This window comes from Acromyrmex echinatior, chromosome 1, assembly GCF_024713525.1.
Source record: "Acromyrmex echinatior isolate Ae372 chromosome 1, ASM2471352v2, whole genome shotgun sequence".
In the NCBI taxonomy this organism is placed as follows: Eukaryota; Metazoa; Arthropoda; class Insecta; order Hymenoptera; family Formicidae; genus Acromyrmex; species Acromyrmex echinatior.
This window is the reverse complement of record NC_141852.1, coordinates 6783432-6809086: the sequence shown is the minus strand read 5'-3', so window position 1 is coordinate 6809086 and position 25655 is coordinate 6783432. Positions and strand designations below refer to the sequence as shown.

The following is a 25655-nucleotide window of genomic DNA, read 5'->3' as shown; positions in this document are numbered from 1 at the left end:
CTGTTTGCAATAATAACTTCGACAATAATAATGCGGAATGTTACATGGTGTTTCGAAACGCCGCGAATTTAATTTCTAACGCGGGTTAATGGCCGATTAACATACGGCCATTCACTTTCCGCCTTAATGAATACGATATGTGTAATACAGTACAATATGTCGTTTCCGAGAATGTCCGAGTATTCTGGTCGGCATTGATCTCCGACTCTGTTTCATCGTAAAATATAAATGTAATTTGTACGCGATATATCTAATGGCTTTGAATTTTACACAAAGTATGGAAGTATTACAAAGTTATCATTATATTTCTATTAGAGACCAGTCGAAGCAAAATGTTAGTTCAACGAAGGTATCGAAGTTATGATAAAACTCGAGATCTTATCGAATTTTACATAAATAAAGGTCGATTCTGAAGCAGTAAAAACTGAATGGACTTTATCTGAGATCGAATGTATTTTTTAATCGATTATGAATAATATCGTTTATTCATCGTCGATTTCTACATATTGAAAAAACATTTTGTATTTGTGTTGAGATTTATTCTTGAAAATTTTGGTGTTAAATGTTTAACATATTCGTGTATTTAATTTAACGTAATGCGATATTGTTATTTGAATATTTTTTGTTAAATTGATATTCAACATTCAGTATTTAAATAATACAATTTATAAGTAATAGATAACATAAAAGTAATAAGTGAATAAATACAAAATAACATAAAAATAATATATTTTAAAACGTTCTAAGATCAATAATAAAGGTAAATTCTAAAATAAATGAACGAAATGTATAAGTAAAATATTAATCTAACATCTAATGTTAATTTTACTGAAGAAATATTACACAATTTATTTCGAAATTGTGTCAATATCATATATGTATATTTTATTAATATTTTATTAGGTGTTGGAATTAATTCGTAGCGTTTTTTAATGAAAGAATGTTATTTATTTCACATGAGCATTAAAAAATACATTAATGAAAGTACTTCCCATCACTTGTAAAACGCTACGAATTAATTCCAACACCTAATACTTATACATTTTGTTCATTTATTTTAGAATTTACCTTAATAATATTTTATTAATTTTTTCATAATACATTTACATTATTTTCTAATATTCGTCTTGTGTTGAACACAAAAATTTGAGTGGCTCGTTGGGGTCAAATGGGAAATATGTTAAATTTGAAATTTTCCAACTGTAAGATATTTAACTCATTGCGATCCAAATTGCAAATAAGCAAAGATCAGATATTTTGTTCCCAATAATTCTTACCTATAATTGCGGTATAATTGGCTAGTTTTATCAAATGAAAAATAGGAATCAAATAATTATTACTCAGAGGAATTTATGGAGATTCCAAAAATATAATTTGCTGCTCGATTGTAATAGCATATTTACAAATTCAAATGTTTAAAGAATTATGTGCCATCGTAACGCGAGTCTAACTCGGTATAAAATCAAAAATTTAACAGTCTGAAAATCGCGACCTATTAAAGACCTATCGAGTCCGAAATATCGACTTCTAATATTTTAGTGAAATACTCGGGATTTCGGTGAAATATTTGACGCCAGGAATAGGTTGATCATTTTGAAATGGACTGTACAATGGACGAGACGCACCGCGGCTTCCCTACGATTTGTGGAATCCCGTGATCGAACGTGAATCGCACTAGATGGACGCTCGTGAGAGTAACGTGAGAGTAACGTTCAACGGCGAGCCGACTTCGCGTCTCCGCAAATGGCCGACGGACGACCATTGCCCGCGGAATTTTATTAACGGCCGTAACGTGCCGACGGCCCGATATTTGATGGTTACCTCGGCATCGATGTCGAGCGCGCGCTAATTAAAACTGACACACCATGTCCCATGACATACACGCATATCCGTGTTGAGAAGTGACGATGCCACGGGTCCGCATTTTGCGTTGACTTCATCTTGCATTGTCTCCCTTTTACTGACTTCGTCCTCGCTTCATCCGAGACCGTCATCAGAGGGTATAGTGCTTTAATCGACTAAACTTCCCTCTGATAAAATCTACAAAAATATCTAAGATGCTGAGATCACTTATACTTTAATCTCATTCATCCAACTTTGACCTATAAAAAAATTAAGGAATTTAACGGAAAGAATGGTTTTGCTCATATTTATTATCATTAGTGTGAATTTTTTTTTAACACTAATATTTTTTAGAATAAATATTTTTGGCAACATTGCTCATTATTCTTGCGTTCTTCACATAATCATTTTATACATAATTATTTTGATAGTTCAACAGAATTATTTTTCAGATTTATGTCTTTTTTATATTCTCCCCCGTGGAGTTTATTATTTCTTTGTCGCAATTTAATCCCTCTCTGCTATACCTAGGGTAGGGTAATATGAGAATCTAATTTCCGCATCTCAAACATCAGCCGAAAGATTTTCGAATGACCGGATTTGACGCGTTGTGTGGCAGGTAAAAATATTTATGGCGAATATCTGATCCGCCGAACAACTCCTTATATCCGCTTCGCGTTCGACTGGGCTCGGCGTCTCGAAAATCATCATCGTTGGGGAGAAACGCTGTTCGTAGCGGAGGGAATATCTCGACTCGACAAGCCGTCCCGATATTTCGATCCTAAAGGCACACAAAGCTCCACTCGAGGGTGATGCGCAAATGACAAATCGTTCGGCAAATAATAAATCGCGGAGGCGGCATTCGGCTTGGGGATCCAGGGGGGTCGACAACAGAAAGGTGAAGCCGAGGTTGAGGGGTCGCGTTCACAGCGTTCACGCGTAACGCAGGTCGGCGAAATATTGAATATTCCTCACGCTCTCCGCATTTTTCGTCAACCAGTTAAATCGGGAAGATCTGGACGGAATATTTCGTCCGGAATCTTGATTTTCGCCTGATCCATCGGAATATATCGCGTTGGATGATTCTGGAAGAGCTTTCGATACAAAGGCGTTATTTCGAGATCGCGAAGTCACAGTAAGCGGAAAAATGAAAGAAGAAAAGCGCTATTCCGAATTCTTATTGAACAAAATAGACGAACTTATTAATTACGATAAATTAACTGTCGGCATTAGAGACGTTGTTAACTAAAATTAGTCTGTAATAAATGTTATTTTCCAGTTTGCGTTTCTATAAATTATTGCATAAGTTATTCTGAAGTTTCATTGAACAAAATAAATAAACTAGTGGTTGTAATAAATCAACTGTGATTAGAAAAGTAGCGAATAGAAAAGCAGAAACACCCGTTTTCCAAATTGTTGCTAACTTCAAATTGTATTATATTAGGTGTTGGAATTAATTCGTAGCGTTTTACAAGTGATGGGAAGTACTTTCATTAATGTATTTTTTAATGCTCATGTGAAATAAATAATATTCTTTCATTAAAAACGCTACGAATTAATTCCAACACCTAATAATAAATATTATTTTCCAACCTGCGTTGTATAAACTATCTACGATAATTTAATCTTCACATCTTTCCTCTACAGCCAATTAATATCTCGATGATCGATAGTATGTTATGCGATCCTATATTTGATTCGAGGAGCACATCCTTGATTGCGATGCACTTATATAAGGACGAAGTACTTCCCTTATCGATCTCAACTACTCTATCGGTAGTCACTCTCGGAGAACATCAAAATTCGAGAGATATCGGTTTTACTTGCGAGCTCTCTCTCTCTCTCTCTCTCTCTCTCTCTCTCTCTCTCTCTCTCTCTCTCTCTCTCTCGGCACGTGTATCAGATTCGCTCGTTCCGAGCGTTTCCTAATTATTCCGCAATTCCTGCAGTCTAGCCGTAGGCAAGCAATGGTGTGGGTTCCTAATTTTCGTCGTTATTATGTTAATTTGGAATCGAATAGTCCAACGGGGTGAAATCGGATTTGCTCGCTTCGGGGGTGAGCATCGCGCGAGCGAGCACCACGTTCGGCACGGTGTAGGATTCTCTAATTTCATTCTAAGGGTCCGGGGGTTGCGCAGCCGCCCGCTCGCGTTCGCGCGTGCTCCGTTAATGCCGGCTTCTCGGGTTTACCGGGATTTAACGTGCGATATTACGTGGCCCTGATGGACGTGAAATCGGAGGTGACGCCGAGGAGGCGCATGAAGAGGCGCGCCGACGAGAACCCGTCATTGTTCGTTTCATTAGTCACATGACTCCCGAAGCTCGGATGCGTGGATTCGTATCATCTTGCTCTTCTTTTCCTTTTGCTCTTTTTTTTCTTCGCGCAGACGAAAGTAGGCATTTCCGTGAATGGAAATAATCTGAAAACAATATATGCTTGATTGAGTTTACTTTTTCTTTTTTACATCAATTTAATCTTTTAATGCCACTGTCGATATAGCATATCCAATTTTTAAAATTTTTTTTCCGAAATTTCTATTTTGTTGTTTACAATTTTTTTTTTAGTAATAAAATTACATACACGTTTGCTCGATATCGTTGTATTCCTCAATGTCTGGCGTTTTGATTGGGAAACAATATGTTTATTTTTATGAAAGTTTTAAATAAGCAATTAAAGTTGGATTGGAAATGCCATACACAGATTATTGTACTCTATTTTGTATGACAACGGTATAGTGTGTGGCATTGAAAGATTAATAATTATATATAAAAAGTTGGTTATAATCTTAGCAAATTCAGAAAAAAATTCTTTGTAAAGAATCATACGAATTCTACTTTAATGATTTTTTATTTCAATTATAGAATTTTGTTTTTGTGCAAAATTGCTATAAATTACTACTTTAAAAATTCAATCTTTCTCAGTTTATCTTCGTGTACGAATCACAAATTAAAAAATCACAATTTAAAAAATATATAATATATAGGTCTAAAGAAAATAAATTACAACAATATAAATGTTTGTAAGAACTTATTCTAAATATTTATGTATTTTACAAATATTAGATTATTAGAATATTATTGTTAAGTGCATTAAAAGACAATAATCTAAATGCTTCCACTCACAATTTTGATTATCTTTAGTAAATCTATAACTATTTACCTAAACTAAAATTATATTGTCGCATATTATCGTATTATAACAATATGTTAACAACATATAATCATGCGGTGATAAAATCGAATTATTCGGTTGTCATAAATAGATTTCCCGTAACTAGTATCAGAATTTCATCAAAATTGTAGGTCGAAATGTTTAGATTATTATATTTTAATGCATATTTAATATACAAAACACCAATACCCAATATACGTTTTTACAAGTATTTACATTGTTGTATCTCAAATTAAAGTTCCGTCAATACGGAAATCTATTTAAAGGTTCAATAAAAGATACGTCCTTATCATCTATCCGCAAGTCCAAAATTCAATTGCTGCAATTCGAGAATTTGATGCCGCACGTAGAGGCAACCTAAATTCCATCGAATTTTGCCTCAAGTGTCCGTAATGGAGAGATAGCGCGCGATTCCTGAGGCATATCCTGTACACCCTTCACTCCCTTCCGTCAGGCGGACCGCGCCATTGTACGTTGCCTGGGCGCGTACCCTTCGACCGGAAACCCTCCGTTGGGATTAACGGCTGGGAATGGACAGTTGGGCCGCGAACGAAAAGCCTGCGGGGATGGCGAAAGGTCCGTACAGAGAACCCTCTCGATAGCACGCGACCTCTCGCCGCTCGTTCGTTTCAATTTCGATCACGCGATTGTCCGTGTAGAAGGGAGAGGAAAGCTAGATCTGAAAAGAGCAAGAGAGAGAGAGAGAGAGAGAGACGCTCTCGTTCGCACAAGATTAACTCCGCTCTCGTCGCGTCGGGAAGTTAGTCGGACGTAGTAACGAGTGACACCAGTTCTTTTCTGCGTGTCCGATCGATCAACCTCCTCCCTTTCGCGAAATAACGAAACGCCATTATTTTGCGAATGGAAATTATATGAGGTCCGAACCGTAACGCTACGACCGTAAAACGGACATTGGCCGTAAATTGGATATTCGATATCATTTCCGGTAACAGCATCGTGATTGTGTGACGCGTGCTTTGGCGTTGCTTCTACTTCCGTGAAAAATGCGGATTAACATGAATGACATTTAATCCTTTTTTCCCCCCTTTTTCAAAATAGAAGAATCTCGAACATAACATGAACGATGTATTTCGCGACATCCGATCTCACGCATCGATTAATGTGTTTATTACAGAATATTGAAACAAAGTAAAAAAAAATTATGATATATTACTGTATGGGATACAGGAATATGTGCTGAATAAAAAAAAGAGTTTTAAAAATAGAATGTCATCCGCAATGGTTTTTTCGAATTGAACATTATCGATGTAATGAAATAATAATGTTCTCTTTTTGAAATTAACAATTTTTTTTTTTATTATTTAAATGACTGTATCAGATTATCTGTTACAAAGCCAATATGAAACAAAGTTAATATTTCTGTTTAATTTTAATTCAAAGGAAATGTGACCTATTTTAATATTTTAATATTTGTGTAGCTATCTAAAATATTAGTATAATAACGTATGTAGGTTATTCTATTCCAATTTATTTTATTCAATATCAAATTTGCGCAGTGTTCGATATCTTTCAAATATATGTAATTTTACCTGAGGAATTATTAAGGATTCTCTGTCGAAGTTATTTTTTGTCGTACCAAATATATACATATATATTGTATAAATATAAATCTAAATTTCAATTAATGACTATGCTCTAGATTTCGTGCGTCCATTCAAAGTTTATCGATATTGCTAAATTTCTCATAAAAAATAATAGTTTGAGAAAGTCCAAGTTATTCTGGATAATCCATTGATGTAGCAACCTCGCAGTCGATTGATTGAATTTGGGATTAGTTGCCCTTTTGCTAATTAAATAACTTACATTAATGATTATGTTACAAATCACACTTTCTGATCACACAAAAATGAAAAATCATTTATTAAACCATTGATAAATTGTTTAATAAATGTTGACATCACGACGATAATGCGAAATATTTAAATCTCTCTGGTATCGAGTATATTTCGATATGTTGCGTGTAAAAAGGGAATGAAAGGATGGCTGTAAATCACACGATACCGCCCGTTCTTTGCTTTGTAAAACTGTATGGGCATTCGTTTTGAAGTACTTGCATCATTTGTAAATTGAATCCTCTCTCGTTGGAAAGTAGTTCTTTCCTCTGTGATGGTATGTTCGAAAAATTGAGTATTAAATATCATAACGATCTGCTATTGACTGTGTACATTTCGACGACCAATCGAAGCAATTTTCGATGAATAAATCCTAATGGTTGCGTTTACCAGAGTTACGTTTGAATCTGCGCGAATATAAACGCGAGGAACAGTCATCTCGTTAGAAATATAGCGAGTGAAACGAAGCGCCGCGCGCCGTTCCGACGGATTATAATAAAAAAAGGAAAAAAAGAAAAAAGAAAAAGGTTGACTGAAAGCGTCGGCGACGAGCAGTTAACTCACCCTGGTCGAGCGTGACGCGAAGTGCGGCAACCTAATTATACGTCGTGCCGCGCCGTCCGTCTACGGCCGTATTAAAAACAAGGAGCGATCAGTATGCAAACGAGAGAGGCAGCCTCGTTACGTACCGAGGGAAAACTGTGCAGCATCGACTCCGTCGACCCAACGTCGACGTAGGAGAGACACTCGGCTGACTCGCTGCGTGCACGCGTGATATAAGCCGACGACGCGGGAAACGCAGCCACTGGACCGCGCCGGGACGGGATAAACGATTAAAATGCTAATTCTTCTGCGCGCGAGCACATTCTCGCAAAGAAATTCCGCTTATATTCCAATCGAAATTACATTACGTTATAATGTACGTTGCAGACGTTACGTTCTGCAGTACAGAAGATCGCCACACGGAGATACAGTGAGAAAATTTGTACCAACAAATTGCTACCCTATCTCCATACATTCAGGGCACTAAGGCATGAACCTAGTCATTACACGGAGAGAATTTTTTCTTAGAGTTTATCCGGAAAATATGGTAGGGACAACATTGTGTTTCCAAGAATTTTAATGTACAATAATATGTCAAGTAAGAGCGTGGTCGACCAGCGTGGTGTTGCACCATTTCATGTTATTAGCCTTGAGATAGGTTCGAATAGTTTCGTACGATATATCTAAACCTTTCTGCTTCAATTTTGCTTATCCTTGACGCCAGTGTTAAGCCAGGATTTCGTGTTAAAACAGATTCACTATTTTTTTATCATCTTTTTTGTCCACTTTGCATATCGAGCCACGTTCCGGTAAATCATCGACATTTTTTGCCACATTATATCGCTGCACCCATTTCTGTATGAATGATTTCGACTTTTTCATATATTTAGCAGCCGCTAATTGTGACATTTTTGGACCTTTCGTGAGTGCAGAGGAACACAGCGTGATGCGTATTTGGTACTCATGGCGTTTAATGTGATTCTCTTAAGAAAGTTCAATAACAACTGAATCTTTCTTGATAGTGCATCAAGGACAAAGGTGCCCTCTATGGATTCATGATAGATTTAGGGCGATATCTTTTATTAGCTTTGAGTAAGGCCGACCACGATCTTATTTGATTTCTGTAAATCTCCTTCATTCATTAATAAAAGTACAATAAAGTATAAAATAAGTTTGTTAATTTTACTGAAGTGCATGGTAAAAATCTTAAAAATATTGTATTGTATTGCAATTACTGTATTTTCGGAGTAAATTTTAAAACAAAATTCTCTCCGTGTAATGGATATACGCCTAGAAAAAAATTAGTTAAAAAAAATTATACTGTAGGGGTAGTTTCTTTTAATCCGATTAGACCTTAAATAAAAAAAAAATTGCTACAGTCAAATCTATCCATTTTTTAATGGTTATGTCTATGAAGATTTTTTTTTTATTAACATGTTATAAGCAACACACTACAACAATTTCAATCAATTTGACTGAGATCACTTTTTCATAAGATTAGTGCGGAGTTCTTTAATATATTTCACATTTCAAACCTTTCGCCTAAATTTTTCTGTTAATCAACACAAGATGAATATGTTAGAGATGTAACACACATATTATATGTAAAAATCCCGAATTAGGTAATATTTTTTGCAATAATAATTTTTTAAATCGATGACCAAATTTAATATTATTAATTAACGTAAGATTAATATTATTTCAGTTTGGTTGTGTTGCAAGTTCAAAAGTAATCGGCACGCAGTCACATCTAAAGTAAATATATTTAAAATAAATTACATATAAAATCACTATTCCAACATTTAACTTTTGATCATAGTTGGCGTTTCTTATTTAATTGGTTCATTCACATATTATTCTACATACAATACCTCTCTTTCAAGACTTCGCGCACGTAGTTCATTGGTAAATTTAATTTTGCAGAAAGCAAGTCCATAATTTTCAGATATAATGATATAAAGCTGCAAAAGATACTCGTAATATTTAAGAGCCATCACTTCAAGATATCGTCTTTGTGATTCTCTCTCTTTGTGATTTGATTCTCGCATAACGTCATCGGAAAATAACCGGACATCTAAAAACAACTTATCTTGATGACATTTGCTATTTTTATGGCAAATCCAATATATTCCTGCCGACTTCGTCGCCGACGGTCGGGTTGAAAAATTCATAAGACCCGATCGACCGCGCCGAGTGTTGTCGCCCGACTCTCGTCAGTGCGTCGCCTCGTTTCGCGTGCAGCATTGTGTGCGGAACAATGCACGGCTCCGGCGATTATATGCCGCTTTGTGTCCGATAGATTCTTACGCTCTTACATATTTCATGTCGAGCTCTCCGCTTTTCCCCGCGTCGTGCCATTAAAAGTTTCTATGACTGCCAAGTGGTTCGTTTCGCGGTTTCTTCCTCGTATTCGCCCCGCATCGTCAGAATTAATCATCTCTATCTTCGTGAGTTTTGAAATCTCTCTCTCTCTCTCTCTCTCTCTTTCTCTCTCGAGCTTATACGGAAAATCACTGCAGCGACCTGGTAAACTTCGATAATTGCACCCTTGGATTATTGTATATCCGACGTACGTCTTTTTCTCTTTCTTGTTTATACACGGCGTCGATTCGTAATTACTAACTTTTATCATCAAAATGCCTTGTCTCGTCGCGGCGCGAAATGCTATAAGTTTGCCAAACACGATGAAGATTCTAAAGATACATTTCTATTCGAGATGGCGCGTGATGTCGCAGCGTGCATATTGTCTTTAATAAACTAAAGGAGCTGTAACAAGAAAGTCTCTCACTTGTTGTATTCTATATACAGAGTATATAAGACAGAGTTACAGTTTAAGAAACTTTTGAATGTTATTGTACACGAGCTTCGTAATGTATATTAAATGTAGACGTATCAAATTTCTCAAAAGAGAATTGTTTTGTAACATGTACCGCGTCGTTTCGTGTTAGACGCCAGAAAGGATTTTTCTTTTAACCCCTAGAAATAGTCGTGGATATAAACAAGAATTTTAAAAACACGTAAAACACGTTACTGTGCGTTTTAAAAGCCGCTTAAGCCGCTTCGAGGTATTCGCGCAAATACTCGCCGTTCGATCGCGACCATAAATTCGAGCCAGCTCGGCGGAACTAACGACAGGATAACGAATAATAATCGTCCTCACGGTATTGAAAGTTGTTGCACCATTCGTTGAAAATTGAAGCCTAAGCTTCAATTAATAACGTTTTAAATTGGGAAAATATACCATCAAATATTTGACTCAAAAGCATTCACCGACGTAGGTTTTTTCCGGGATTTTTCGATAAAGTTAAAAAAAAAGTTTTCTGCCAACATGTGAATATTATTTTATTGTACACAATGAGTTGAATTAAAAAAGATAAATAAGATAAATAATAATTGATTAGACTTTTGAATGTATACATTTCTGAATCCATTATTCTTTGTTGATCGGTGCAATTTTGAATTGGCTTTTGCTTTTTGTGCAGAAAGAGAGCCAGAAAGAATGAAATTATTTCGAATGTAATTATCGTTGAACGCACTTTGAAATTTTTCTGCCCGAGGTATTTAAGGCCCATCTCTGGCACATTCTTGTGGGCACATCTCTGGAATTTCAACGTCAAATGAAACGATAACATTGTTTTATAATAATTTGTCGGAATTAAGAGTAACGTAATAGAGAAAGGGAACAGCAGCCGCAGGCATCGCAATGCGACGACGATAATAAATGAAATTATTAAAGAGAAGACCTTTCTTTTCTCTATTTTTATATTTCTTTTTTCTTCCCGACATTTTTTGCGGATAAAGAATAAGATGATATTATGTAAATAAGCGAACTTTGACGAAATTGAAAAACAAGCATTACGATTCTTGTTGTTCATAAATTGAAAAATGATGAACGCGAGGAAATGCAAATCTTTCCAAAGACTTAAAGATTGGACATCGTCCTAAATAGCAGACCAAACGCTTAAGATAGAATGAGATAAATCTCCATGTGTATCTCATTCTGCCTTATGCATCTGTTTTATTCTATCTTAAGCACTGTCTTAAATATACCGGACCAATCAAAAGTTGTCTCTGAAATGATTTACAAATCTCTTATTTGAGAATCTCTAACTTATGCACATAGATATCGTTCAGAATTGAGTTATTTATAAGAGAATTTAATATTAATAAATCATTTTCTGTTCGGCATTTATTATGTAAGTTCAAAAGCATAAATCAAGCAGCAAAATTAAATAGCAAATAAAGAATCAGTCGCGTTTCTCATTACTCAAACTTCTCTGTCAAATGTAACAGTCAAGGAAATGAAGTATTCAGCTCTCTCTCTCTCTCTCTCTTTCGATTTTCTTGTAGTTTTCCATTCTTTGTGACATCGCGATTACTCGATATTAAAGGGTGTTTTTTTAAGCCTGATAGAACTTGAAATTGTAAAAAATAAAACAAAAAATTAAATTAAACAGCCGCGGTGGCCATATGCCCGAAATCATTTTCAAATGTTAATGCCATGCATTGATCTTTCGACTAAAAAAAATTTTTTTATTATAATTTAATTTTTGTGTTAGTTTTTACAATTTTAAATTCTATCGGGCTTAAAAAAATCTATCGGACTTAAAAAAACACCCTTTAGTAGCTATGTATGTGTTTAGTTCTGATCTGATACATCAATCGTATAAAAGTTCAGTTTGAAGAATGCCTTAAGAGACATTTTTGTATAAATTAATAGTTTGGTACGAAGTCCGTATTCTTTTGCACCACTAAATTCTGCTTCATGCGCAGCCATGCATATTTTCATACGAAATTTACCGAAAAGGGAGACTTCAGTCCGGTTAATTCGCTTGTAGCCACGTTGGTTATTCCGTTTCTTTAGTTAATTTCAACTCTGTGTGTGACTCCCGTTCTTTTGCAAGAACAATATATTATCCGCTCTTGACCTCTCTCATCGTTCTAATTAGCCGTCGTATAATAAGACTGTACGTGTGGAAAGTATTAGAGGATGGGCGTGTCACGGAAAACGGTCGGCTTTTGATATTTAATCACGTTTAACACAAGCATACCGGATCGCTTTTAATTCTGTTTGTTTCGCGGCGGAAAGGTGAATTTCCCGGACGGTTCGCCCACAGGGATCCTGCAAAAGGATCATGGGATTACAGTATTGCTAACGGATCTATCTTGTTAATCTCTCTCTACCGTTCCTTTGTCTGATCTTCTGATTCTTGGTAAGCCTTATCTCTGTTATTATACATTTGACATTTTGCTCCGTTTTTGTTTATACCTACCTAGGCTTGAAGTATCAAACACACATTTGCTCCTGGGCATCTATTATAGAATTATTCGGAATTATTCCGATCGAAATTATTCCCTCTTCTCTAGAATCTGTTAAATTTGAAAAGTTGAAAAAATCTAGTTGATTGAAATCAACGAGAAAACAAGATGTTTTCATTTATTTGTACCTTCCAGGCTTAATTGGCCGAGATTTAAGTTAAACTTCTATTTCTATTTTCCAGTTTAATTCAAGATGAACAAAATTGTTACCAGTATTATTCCGCGATATATTTCATTCTATTTTGTACTTTTCTATAGAAAGGATAGCATTAATGTATTCAGTAGGCAATCTAAAGTTTTAATTAAGCGCGGTTTAAAAGGCACACCGGTCGCGTATGTACGCGTCGAAATTAACTAAATTTCACGTGTTTTCCCACGGTAACTGAGTAATCTAGTTCGGTGAAAAAATTAAATGTATTCTGTGCATAATATGACTCTAGACACTACGTGTGTGTCTACAAGTTATGAAATATTGGTGCTGCGTATATTTTTCTTCATCTTCTATGAACTGCCATAACTATCAACCTCTCCGTAAACAAATTTCTTGTTACTATCCGCAAGAGTGTTGCATTATCCCATGTATATCTCACGAAAATGAGAAAGAGAGAGAGAATGAATATTTTTAATATTTTTTAAAACAACTGATAATACAGATAAGCATAGTCTACTCATTTTTTAAGGAAAATGGAGTTTCAAGATTTAGAAATTATTTTATTAAATAATTTTAAATATTATTCTGCTTTTTATCTTATCTTTTTTCTTTATTTTTCTAAGCAACAAATACGATACTTTCTTGGTATTCTTCTCAAAATTATGACAAGGATAAATTCTGATTTAATATAACGTCAGTGAGTTAATTAGAACGTTAATGATGTTTTCAACAAATCCTTAATGTAAGCGCCACGATTTTGCTAGCTGTAATAATAATTGTATTTACTTAATATAATTTACTTGATGTAATCCCAGTTGGCGCAATACTGGTCAGTATTTACTGTCATCGCACGCGTCCATGCGTTCTCGTTCTCAACCAATCAGAACTTAATGGGATTGTAAACATTTGCGTATGAAGATCAAATAGAATATCTCGTCGGTGTCATCGTACCATCATACGTCATAGACTTGCGTCACTGATTGCGTTTGCTGAACCTCGAATTAGCCACGCTACTTGGTACAAGTTTTCCATGCATTTAATACTGCTTCATTTTTCTAAACCAACTGGGAACATTTAACACCACGCTCAAATAAGTAGCGTCCTGGGTACGTACGCCGATCGTAGCAGGTCGAGATAATTTATTTAAGACTCGCCCCCGCGCATTTACAGGACGGACATACGCTAATCGCGCGTAGATACAGAATGAAAACGGTAGGATGTTCGCCCCGTCGTCGCCGAGTTCATCCATGAAGCCTTCAAGATCCTGGCGATTACTCCGACCGGGTTTTTGAAATTAGCTCCGCCACCTCGGTGCCCGAAGTAATCCCCATTTATTCCCTCGGTTCGGTCCACCTTCTTTCCACCCTCGTCCACCATCTGCCTCCCTCTCTCGCTCTTTTCCCCTACGCTTCGCTCTTGCATCCCTTTGGCCAGCTGTAATACTTTTTAATAATGAAAATCCAGTCTGAACGCCACCGCCGCCGTGCCCTGTAAAGACTAGAAGGAGGTGAACGAGAGAGGCACACCCCGCTTGGGCACGAGCTCGGGAACTTTTTAATGAGCGAAAATGTAGCCGATATACGGCCAACGGCTCTCGGGAAATGGGATGAACAGCTCGTAAAAAACACCATCGGGTTCTCTCCTACTCCCGCCCGAAAAAAAGGGGGAGAGGGACTGGGGAAAGAGAGAAAGAGGAGGGAGGGAGGAGGGAAAAGTTAATATTGAACTTCGGTCTATCGCTCTCTCTGAGAGAGGTGAAATTCTAGCGGTGGTATTAAACTTTTAACCCCCGATGGATGCACGCGCGCGCGCCGGCCGCGGCGGTGGTTTTGCCGATTTTTATCAGTTCTCATCCGGTAAATAAAGTCCACGCTTTCGCGCCCCCCGCGAGCACCTTTCTGCGCCTGTTTTTTTTTTTTTTTTTACGATTACTCCGCGGTATCACTGTAGGACGTAAAATTGCAAGATTTTCGCTTGTAAGCACCTTCCGTGCCTACGTAAGAGCGTCGCGACGAGTCGTCGCCTTAGTATGATTTATCGTCTACATTTGCGGTAATTAATTTAGATTCTTTTTTTGATTGATTTTTGAGACGGTTAATGTTCATTTCTATTCACTCGTTTCTTTTTTTTTGTACACGAATTTTTTTCTAATTTTACACAGAAAGAATGGTTTTGCCGAAGTACATAAAAATTTAGTTAGATACAGATCTAAATATAATTTTGTTGGACCCTCAAAATAGTACGCTCAAACACTGATTGTTAGAATGTTAAAACTTTTTGCAGCATCCTTCATCATCATGCTTGAATTTCCCATGTAATTATTTTGATGATCTAAGAAAATTGTTTTTAAATTTGTATTTAAAGCTAAATTTTTAAATATTTCAGCAAAATTGTTCTTAATTCTGTGTAAGAATTAGAAAAGATAAAGAATAAGTTAAACCGAAGTTATTGATAGAAATGGAATATATATATATATATATATATATATATATATATATATATATATTTGTGTGTACATTTACAGGCATATATAATATAGATTATATATAATATATTTATGTGTGTAATAAATTGTACCGTGGTTTACAGCAGGGCCTCAAAATTTAGAGCGGCGACTATCGTCGTTTATAATTTTATGAAATAATTGAAACGAAATAATAATCATTTTGTTATGTCGCGTGTTTTCGACGAATCGCCATTCGATCCCAAAATTGCGAACTGCGAAACAGAAGGCAAAAGAGGAAGCCGCAACGCACGCTGTTTGATGTCATTTAATAATCAATTTGCTCAAATATACTAGAGATTGACTAAGGCGGAGTTTGCTGCTTAAATATAATTAATATTTGTCAATAATAACATAGTGTACACGTGCATTTGATTAATATTATTTGTGTGACAAATGTTTGATACGTTTTGAGATTTATGCAAATTCATGATAGCACTAAATGCTTTTTTCACAAGATGCCATTTTTGCATATAATTTTTAAATATTTCTATATTTTTTCTTTCTTTATTTTTTTGTATGTTTTGCATGTTTTCTGCAAAATTTTCTGCTAAAATAGCAAATGGCACATAAATTTATATTTTCTTTTTAAATAAATCAAGTAATAAATATCCTATAATAATTTTAGTTATTTAGAAAGATATTCATTTGGGACCATTAGAGCGGATTGAAACGTGTCTTCGAAGTTATTATTGTATAACTTAATCTGACATACTTATAGAACTCAAGAGAGTCATAATTGAAATCCATTCTCGCAGATAAAATCGGCGCAAAAAATCGCTAAGCTTTCCATTTGTGATTGTACATTTGGGAATGGCGTTTACTGGCGAAGAACGTGTAAAATGAATACGCGAAGATTATGTTTGGTAATGTAATGTAAAGTTTGTTAAGCGAAACGTGATGTGTGTTGCGTGATTCATATTTTTACTCGTTGCATTTGCATAGCAGCGCGTAATTATATTAACATGGAACTACAAGTCCATTTAATAAAATGAACAAACGCGGGACTTTTTTTGTGCGGCGATATTAAATTAAATATAGGAAGATGAGCGAGATATTACGTTTCATCCATTCTCTGTGCTCCCTCTGTGCAATTAAATTCCGTTAATTATTACGAAAACTTTTATTTTATTCTACATTATTGTCGCGTGTCGATTAATCAAAGTACGAACGCAATGCCTGTAATTAATATTGAAAAAGACAATAACAACTGCAAATATAACAGCTTATATATATAATAAATTATATTAAGTTGCTTATAAAGTACAAGATATTTTATACATTAATACACATTATTACGAGCACATTGAGTATTAAATTTTTTTTTTTATAGAAATTATAAAATTGTTTATACGAGCGTATAAACGCGTATAACGAGAATAACAGCATTACAGCTGAAAATTCTCATTTATCTCACGTTTTCCTCGCTCTAATTTTACCTTTCACTTCCTCATCTCATTATGACATTTCAACATTCTCGTCATACTTTGGCTATCAGTCAAACTGCTTCTTGTGGGCCACTTACCATTTTAAGGAAACCCCTTCTAGGCACTTATCTAAAACTATGTCAATTAAGCCGAGAAATTGGGATCAATTATCGCGAGCTGCGGAGCTACCGAAAACGTTTTTCCATTAATCCTCGCGGCTCCGACAAGTGCGAATACATCGGCCGCGTTGTAGCTGTGCACGCCTCATTTGCATCACCGACGGAAAAGTTTCTCGTTCGACTCATTAGCGTCGTAAATGCATGTCGGAGCCGGCCCCGTGAACCAAATGAGGATGGCCGGGCAATCTACTTCGCAACTCGAAGTTGACAAATCGAATTTCACGCTTTCGATCAGAATTATTCGTTTCGTGGACATCTTCCGTTTTGTTATTCTGACGACTTTACTTTTATAAATATGTTATAAAATCGCGTCCTAAAAAAGATTTTCTTACACTTGTGCGTGTGGATATATTGCAGGAATAATCACACTGAAAATTCATGATTTGAGATTAAAATCATAGTTTCGTTGAATATTAAATATCGAGCTGCAGAGGAAGATTATTTTAAGCGATTGCATTTTTAAAGAACGATATAATAATTATTAATTTTTATGAAATTTGAAGTCGACAGACGAACGAAATTGTACTTTATTATTATTTTAATATCTCGATACATCGTATTTTGTTTAAACACGTTTCGAAAAAAAGAGATATTATCTGATTATTTCTGATTTATTGTTAAAATTGTTTACGAATTCTCGATATTACATTATTATGCGTTACAACAGTGTAGTTTTTTATATTATAAGAATTATAAGAACAAAAGCGAAATACGCGCGTGATATATGATATGCCGCGGCATTAATAATCCTGAATTTTATTTCTACTGTGTATGGGATGGATTTCTATTTTTCTCTTTCCCTTTTTCTTTCTCTTGCGTGTTGCTCGTTTTGGCCGCGTGAAATGGAAATCATTTTACCAGTACGCTTATTGCCGAATGTCGGGGGAGGAGAAAAAAGCGTTCGTTCCAATCAACGTGCATCGGCTATACAGTTAACCGAAATATCAATCGTTATACGTCGCGGCCGATGCGTTGGTTCCATTAAATGAAAACGAAGTGCAAAACGTGGTTTCGTTCTTGGCTTGAATTATGCCGACCCTAAAAAGTAAAATATCGGAATATGTGAGACTTCCTGGCACCGATCTTTCGTACTGTGATGACGAATATTTTACAAGGACAGACTTTAGTTTTTAATGGAACGATTTGTCAGTTTTCAAGATAATGATTTTCTTCCATTATGAATTTAGCATAGACGGACTGAAAATAAAATGCGTTCATAGAACGTATTTGAATCCGCACAAAATTAAATTCTCGTTCAACTCGCATAGCGGCTGGGAATTGAGATTAATAAAAGGGATGGGAGAGATTTTTATTCTCTTTAGGGAATATGTTTTCCATTGTATTAATTACTTGGTATGGATTTTACAAAAGGAACTTTGAGCGAAACCATTGAAATCGGCGGTTGATCGCTTTGATTAAAGTCGCATATTGTTAATTTGTCAATTTAATTGGCTTGCTAAGAATCTTTGTGAGATTAAATGATTCAAGGTTTTCAAACAGATATAAATTCGCGCTATAAAATGTTTTCCGTTGTATTAATTATTTGTATGATTTTTACAAAAGGAATTTTGAGTCGAACATCAGTGGTTGATCGCTTTAATAAAGTTCTGTATATTATTTAAATATTAGTAAACATATTATTTAAATATTAATAAACAGACTATTCGAATTAATTTAACGCAGTTAAGGTAAAATTAGGTAATTTGGACAGGTTAATAGATTTATTGTATAATTCAAATTATACAATAGATTAAAGGTCGCGTAGTGTATTCAATCAAACATATGAAATATATATTACTGATGCAATAATAAATATTTTGCATGTTTGATTGAATCAATACATTATGTGACCTTAATCTTTTGTACAATTTGAAAGTCAAGACATTTTATATTGAAAGTTTCTGTTAAGGATGTTTCATAGATATTTTAAAATGATAATAAAATTATGAAAAAAATAATTATTTTAAATCATATTTAAAAGTACAACAAATTTCATAACGAATTTCATTTATTATCTGGATATAAGTTATTTTATTAGGTAGTAGTATTTTTTTAATTTGTACTGTAATAGAAATATGTGAAAAATGTATTATAAAATATGTATTGCAAAAATCTCAATTTTTTAATGTAAGTACTTTATGTATTCAAGATTATTTATGTAAAGTTACATTGCGATTTATGGACTAGTTGTCCAGTAAATAAACAAAATATATATTTATTTGTTCTCTAAATCTTTGTAAATTGCAATGAAACTTTGCATAAGTTATTTTGAATACTTATTAAAGTATTTACAAACAAATAAGTTTATGTTATCATTTTTAAAATTTTAATTTATAACATTAAAAATAATAGTAAATAAAATAAAGTAAAGAAACTATAAAAATGTGTTGTTTAATAAAAATATAATGTTATATGACACAACTTTTATATGTGTACAGTTTGTATAAAATATAAATATTAACACATTTGTAAAATATCCACTTATCCAAATTATCATGCTTTATCCTAATGGTACGCAAATTTTTTAAATAAAAATGTCTTTCATTAAAATTTATAACAATAAATAGATATGTTGCAAAACGAACATTTCGACTATGCTTTAAGTCATCTTTAGCGTAGAATTATTATACATTAAGCTGTATTTCACGTTTTTAAAAATCAGGAAAATCAGAATGAGTTTTCACTACCAATTTGAAAAGTATTATATTATAGAATTAATAAGACAAGAAAATAAATTTTAGCAGTCAGTGTTAGAATGCGGTAAAAAAATGGCATAATTAATTTGCAATTTAATTAGCTAAAAAATCTTTGTAAAATTAAACGATAGGTTCTCAAACAGACTCGTACCATAAACGCACCACTGATTACGGTAAATGATTAATGCTCGATGATGCAGATGGTGGAGAGTTCACTTTGCGACAGGATCACGCGAAATGTCATCATAAGTGCAGTTTGTGTACATGCATGTATGCATTAGCCGCTTGACGAAGCATGTAAGCAACCCTGTCAGTTTGGAGGCGCGTAATAACCAAGTAATTGAACTGTCCGAGATATTGGCAACAATAATTTGGTGCCCAGGTCTCCCTTCGTACAGGCCCGTCCCTCGTTCCCCTCCCCCACTTCGTTTTGTCTCTGTCCCCGTCCCTATCTGTCTATCGACACAATCACCCACGAGATGGTCCGTCCATCTCGTAACTTCGACGTTCGCAGCTTAAGTGGAAATTTCGTGCGTCACGCTTTGGCGGTGTCTCTTTGCTAATACGTTGCTTGTTGAAATCGCCTTTGACTTTGTCGACTTTGTTGCACCACAGCTTCGGTTACATATGCCGGAAATGGAGACGCGAAAGTTTCATTCACGTTCATTCTTTGTTAACTACTTTGCTAATAATAACTGGAGGCGGCGGAACATCCGCTTTTCACTTTGGCTGGTACTGAGAAAAATTTCTGGTTGAAAATGAATGAACCAGAAGATTCCGATCAAATCGGTCAGATTCAGTCAGAAAATTATGATTCGTTCATTTTTTTTAAACCAGAATTTCAATTGATCCAACCAAACTCTTTTTCAATAGGTACTACATTAATCTTGAAATTTAAGGGATCGTAATCTCGCTTTACCAGGTTCTTCCCGGCTGCCGCCGACTCTCTTCATTCGCTGTTCCGCCAACCGTAGTCCTAGGAGCTTCGAGCTTTCTCATCGGTCGAGCTTTCGCCGGAAGATAGCTATCGGCTCGGGCAATTAGACGGCTCCGTGCGCTTACCATTCGATCAATCCCTAATTACATTTACCTGTAGCTGCTGCATCATCCTACCCTCGCTTATCCGCCATCTCTCTAGCACGCGCGCACACAGCTACCTTTGACCGAGCACACATGCACGCATTTGCTCGATGAGGATGCCGTATGTACGGTATTCACGAGTACCAATCGCGATGTGGTATCCGTTGATGCGCGTGCATGTGCTCCCGAGTGTCTGTGAGGGCCTAGGCAAAACACGTCCTACATGTCAATACGACGAGTCCATACGAGTGTACAACGTGAGCTGAAGGAACGGTAAAGGATCACGCTGTGGATGATATCAGGATATTTTAACGTGATAATTTTACGTCGATCGCGTTTTATGTCGTGAAATATTCGCGACAGCCCGTTTCATTTTGTTTGATTTTTTTTTTTTTCAATTAATTTTGCTAGTCTGTTCAAATTTTCTATATGTCATATCGTTTGAGTCAATATGATTAAAAGACTCTAAGAAAATAAATAAAAAAAGTAAAAATTTTTAATAAAATATTAGTAAGAATATAAATTACACATTACGAATCAAATAGATCCGAACAGACCAGCAAGATTAATTATAGATAAATTGTAGATAAAAATAATGAGCTTTATCTTCCGCATCCATCTGTCTTTAGGCTTCTTATTATAAATTAGGCTGTAATTGCTATTGTTGTTTTTCAAATGTTTATTATATTATCGTTTAATAAAAATATATAGAAATATATGAAATAACTGATACGCAAAAGCAGTTAAACTGTAAAAAAATTGATATGGAGCCGTTTATATATTATGTAAGTATAATTGGGGGGGGGGGGAAGGTCAAACAAATTCTTACGAATGCTTACATGATGGGGGATCGTACATATCCTTACGTAAGATTTTGTCTGCTATTGATGAAAAATGACGAGCATTATTTGCAAAAAGCTTTCCAAATCTGCAGTGACAGATACACTGTTAGAAATGTTCTTAAATTTTATTAATTTTTAAGTTACACAATTTAAATTTAATTTCATGACATTACATTAAATTTAATGTATTTATAACTAAAAAGTATATTTGAGTACGTATATATAAAATTTAATGTATTTTTCATGAAAATTTATGAAATTTAATGTACTTTTCATAAAATTTTATTAAAAGTACATTAAATTTCATAAATTTAATCTACACATTCATTTCATTTAAGTAACTACTGTAACTTAATTTTCAGTTAAATTATTCATTACTTTTAATTTTGTCCATAATCACGAGTTTTATTTACATGTAAAGGAAGCTCGTGTTTACATTTTTAACAGTGTATATTATAAAGTATAATTTAAATATAATGAGCTGGAGTTGACAAAACTTCACGGACTAATGACCGCATTTAAGTTGACCGAAGTTGCTAGCCTATTCACCGAGCTATTGAACGTGATTGGTTGGATCTATAAGTATTAGAACCATTCATGTGCAATTACTCGACAAATAAGCAAATTGCTTTATCGACTTGAACACGACCATTATGCCAAAGAACCTAGCAAACATCAAGTGTAAAGTACATGTTAGTTGTAATTTCCCATTCAACAATATAATTGTAATATAAAACGTATGTTGTATTTTAATCTAATAAACCAATTTAACGTGCAAACAGTGCAATTCAGTATTAAGAAAAAAAATTATATTAGGTGTTGGAATTAATTCGTAGCGTTTTTAATGAAAGAATGTTATTTATTTCACATGAGCATTAAAAAATACATTAATGAAAGTACTTCCCATCACTTGTAAAACGCTACGAATTAATTCCAACACCTAATACAATAACATAAAATAAAATATATTAATTTTGCCAACAACATATGGTATTTATATATTTATTTTCTCACAATATATTTTAGATTGAAAATATATTTAATTTGCTGATATTATTAATAACAGTTCGTTTTGGCACAATTCTTGCAATGTTATTGTATGATTCTTTTAATAATGTAAAAAATTCATATTATTGCGTTGCAATTAGTTTTGACATGATAAAAAATGTCATGTCGAAACTAATTGCTGTCAATGATATCAGGAAATTAATCTTTTTTTTTTTGCGTGGCATGGAAAAATCTAGTAATTACAGGGGACAGAGGGAATCTTAGAAATCCTTACGTTTGCTTACATGGAGGAAGAAAGAGGTTAAAAATGGCCAAAAATGGCCAAAAATTTGCTTACGTAATATATGAACGGCCTCTTCTGGATTTCTTAGTTTCTTGAAATTGAATGTTTTAAAAATGTAATGAAATAGATACAAATCTTATAAAATCAAGTGAGAAAAGTGGGATCTAATTACAAAGGAAATTATATCCCTACTGTTATAGGAAGAAAAATGCAATGAACGTTAAATTCTCAAATCCCTATTATTGCAAATGCAGTTACATCTATCATAACTAATAAAAACACTTTAGTTTCCAATTAAAATTCTTTTTCTAGCTTTTCAATTTAGTTTCAAGTTAAAATTCTTTTTCTAGCTGCAAAATCTGTCAATTATGTTCTATTTTAATAAAAATTGTATTAGAAATTGTGTTTCACACTCCATATATTATATATGTGTATATATATATATATATATATATATATATATATATAAAATACATGTTTTGTTAACTAAATAATGAATTTTTTTAATTAACAAAAAATGTTATTACTTGAGAAAAATTATACAAGTTTTTTGCTCTCGATAAAAGAAATTTCAAATGGAGATAACGACTTTTGCCAATAGGCTACACATTTGATATAAATGTATGTGAGTGTCCGCAATGTATTGAGCTCGCGTTTATGAGCTCGCTAAGCCTAAATGACTGCGCGGATCAATTATTCCTGCAGGATTAATCTGACTTACGATCTACGGTATAGAGGGACGACACGTAATGTTAAACACCCTACATAATAAGTACATATAGAAAAGAATTTTATTCTAACGAGATTATACGCGATTTATGTACCGCGCAGTATCCGCATTATATAATCGACAATGTTGTGCGTCACCGTAGTCCGTATCGCTGTTTGTTGACATTGTTTAACATCATTAATTAGCATAATTAATACAACTAATGCAATAACGTACATTGCGTTGTTACGTCAGTATACGATTCCATTCCGATTAGGGGACTTCGATGATATATCGTGCAATAAGGGGAACTGGCGCAATCAGTATATTGCGATTTGGCTCTTCACCCGAGATGTTTGCTTACCTATAGCTCTAGTATACACGTAATCGGACTCGAAATAGTCCACTGCCTATCCACGCCACCTCGTGTGCCATTAATGTAATTATCTAAAATTAATGGACTTCATCGATATTATTTACAAATGCGGGATCTGTATTATATTATCACCATAACGAAAGGCTCACCGCATTTGTTCTATTAACAAAATTGTAGCATATTATCATTTCCATAACAATAACATTAATTTGCGAGACTTCTCAGCATAACAATTATTATTGTTAAGGCACTCATTACAGATATTTAGCGAGGAGGCATATATAATGTATTAATAAAAATTCTTTCAAAATATAATATGTTAAAACAATCTTAAGTACATCAGCAAAATATACCGAAAATTTTTTTTACTTTGGATTAAATAGAATTATATTTACTTCAATAGCTTGTGTTTTTTTTTTGTTATTTATTAATTAATATAAGGGAAATTTTCAGTTGTCTTATAAATTTATTCTACTCGATTGCAATTTTGTTTAATTAAAAAATATTTACATCTTAATGTAGCTTGCAAGAATTTTTTTTATTTTGTGTATTTTTCTCGTTTCTGACATCACAATGCAATATTACTGTACAGCCAAGAGCCTTAAATACACTGTTTTCTAATTATTTTAAGACTATTTAAGTTAAATTTTCAAGAGCAAACCATCGATGAAAAAGAGAATAGGCATTATGGCAACATTGACTGACGGGGAGGTGGGAAGAGGGGGGGGGGGAGGGTTTCTTTAACCATAATAGTAGAATAAGCCGCATCCGCGGCCAGAGTTGCGGTTTACTCGTTGTTCGCGTTCTAAGTCGAAATTCTGCTTACATTAAGTTTGTACCGTTGCGATCTGCACGCTAAGGGGAAATCCCCGCGTGTTATCGTGGACCAACAGGCAGCAATTCGCGAAGGGCTGATAATGCGCCGACGGCGTGCCGACTAATTAGAATTCGTCGCCGGCGGTACGCAAGCAAGACGCGAGTAAATTAAACACGCGGGGGCATTATGCGGCGCCTCGAAAAATCGCCTGGGCCATTGCGAGCCGAAAGTTTATGCAAACTTCAGCCGCTGCTTACGTAAATAGTATACCTAAGGGGAGAAACTTTGCCTTACGTGCTGGACTAAATTCACCTCGAGAGTTTTCTTCTGCTTTCGCAAAAATAAATTTCAATTGGAATTAATTTAAAGGAGGGAGTGAGAGTCTCGTTTAATTTTTGTTCGTAAAATTATTATACAGAGAATTTGTTATGTGTATAACATATATGTGTATATGTGTGTAATTATTCATTATGTTTATAGACGAAACCGCGGTTTGATTGCGCTATGAAAAAGTACTCTCGACTTTTTTTTTTTAAATCAAGTTTATTTTTAGACGACATGAAACGTTACGCTTATCTCTTCATTGTTTTCAGTTCCCTCAATCTGGGCTTTCTTTCAGACCAATGGTTGCAGCTACTGATATTCGAAGACGGAGACGGAGCTACCTCTCAATATATTTAGTTTTCAGATATTTTTAGTTTTTAAGTTGTAAATAAAAATTGAATAAATAATGTTGGGACGCATGATTGTGGTTTTTGTATCTTTTTTTTCATTGAACCTCTTATGCGCGCAAGTCGACAGAGTTTTATATTGAAGATTTTTCGCGATTTTTATAATATAAATACAGTGAATATC

At 34.4% G+C, this 25655-nt stretch overlaps 1 protein-coding gene and 2 long non-coding RNA genes across 14 annotated transcripts in view; 2 read left to right on the top strand and 1 right to left on the bottom strand.

Moving 5' to 3' along the window:
- heph (polypyrimidine tract-binding protein 1 heph) overlaps positions 1 to 25655 on the top strand; it is a 532621-nt gene that overhangs the window by 13113 nt on the left and 493853 nt on the right. The window lies entirely within an intron of this gene.
- On the bottom strand, positions 1033 to 7566 carry LOC147910899 (uncharacterized). Its single transcript, XR_015546255.1, has 2 exons — positions 7432 to 7566; positions 1033 to 5693 (listed from the first exon to the last, which is right to left on the bottom strand). It is a non-coding gene; the product is annotated as an uncharacterized LOC147910899 (long non-coding RNA).
- Positions 5657 to 25543, top strand: LOC105143852 (uncharacterized). Its single transcript, XR_845804.2, has 2 exons — positions 5657 to 9857; positions 25394 to 25543. It is a non-coding gene; the product is annotated as an uncharacterized LOC105143852 (long non-coding RNA).